The sequence below is a fragment of the Lycium ferocissimum genome, chromosome 1 (assembly GCF_029784015.1).
Source record: "Lycium ferocissimum isolate CSIRO_LF1 chromosome 1, AGI_CSIRO_Lferr_CH_V1, whole genome shotgun sequence".
Taxonomy (NCBI): Eukaryota; Viridiplantae; Streptophyta; class Magnoliopsida; order Solanales; family Solanaceae; genus Lycium; species Lycium ferocissimum.
This window is the reverse complement of record NC_081342.1, coordinates 55,391,045-55,392,656: the sequence shown is the minus strand read 5'-3', so window position 1 is coordinate 55,392,656 and position 1,612 is coordinate 55,391,045.

Here is a 1,612-nt window from a genome sequence, read left to right as displayed (position 1 = left end):
TACTTTTCCTAATTCTTCTCGCCATAGCATCTTGTAACTATGGTGGAATTGAGGGCCATAAATAATATACGTCCGTATTTTTCTCGTTAAGTCCTGCTTGTTACTTCTATTTTTGCACATCTTTTTAAGCTCTTTTCACGACTTTCGCCATAAACACAATAATACCCGCAACATAACAAAAACAAATCAATAGACCCAAACTTGCTTGACAAACAAGTAAAACTCGCCGTCAAAAAGCATCAAATGTGCCGAAATTATGCGGCACATCAACATACCTAACTTAAAGTCTTTGCTTGTACTCAAGCAAGTAACACAACACAAACGACTTAACTACAACTTATATACAACAAAGTAACAATGTTTACAATGGTTTTGACTCCGAACTACAGGCATGCATGGTTCTAACCGTTAACCACCTCGTTTTCATGATCAAAGATATGATGCAAACTTAAGAATACTAGAATAACAATAGAGCTTCAATCTTGACATCACTTTATCGAAATATCAATGGGCCACAATGCGCCTTGGATGATTGTTCCACATTTCACATTTTTTTCAATCCTTATGCCCTTACACGGACGAAAGAATGTCCTACCCACATATATATACAAAACGAGGACGGAGACAAAGGATAAGAGAAAACACTCGCTCGGAAAGAAGTTCATACACTACAATTGCGAGATGCCATATGCTTGCCCTTATTTTCAATGCACCTTGATACGCGGACGGTTCGGTCGTGATCACACCAGGACTTTTTTTTTCTGGCTTGTAATGTAGGCTTAGGGACGGGTAGGAAAATTATTTAGGTATTAGTGACTCACCCTCCTTGAACACTACATTTTTCTTCACTTTATTAGCCTTTCTTTTTCTCCCTCTTTTCACCTCTTCAGCCTCGATGTGGTTTGCAACTAATATATCTTAACTATCTTTGTGTGCCATAATTTTTTTGATCTTTCTTCTTTCTTTTTTTGTCTTTTTTTTTTTGTCTACGTATTTACAACAACTATATCGAGTCCTCTACTACACAACTCTCACCACCTCCAACTTAGGCTTTAAGTCTCTTTTTTCTCTAACAGTGTCAAGGAAGGAACAGGTGCAAAAGATGTAAACAGTTCAAACAAGGGTATCGGTTTGTTAACGGCTAGTCAAGAAAAAAGTCAAAGGCTCAAAGGGGAAGACTAGGGATTATATACATAACCGGGTCAGGTTTATAAGGCAAAGTGACTAATTTACACCAAAAAAAAGCCTATGATCATCTCGACAACCAACTATCCTAAGAATTCAAGCATGACTAACCGGGTAAGTTCTAGATCGCAAATATAGAGCATGAACACAACTAACGACTCACACACACAATGGCATATGATTCTCTTTTGCTACTGCAATTACAACCTCCTAGCGATCATTCATCATCTACAATGCCCCAATAACCATGATGTCATAAAAAGAATCAATCACGTCAATCACTAGCAGCTCCTAAGTATGCATCAAAATTTTGAGGAGTTCACAAATTTCAACCAAATGTACAAAACATGCCATAAGTACAAAACCACTACCATGTAAGTCATTACTACTCTATTATATCTAAGCAACAACCTAAACATGCCAGTTT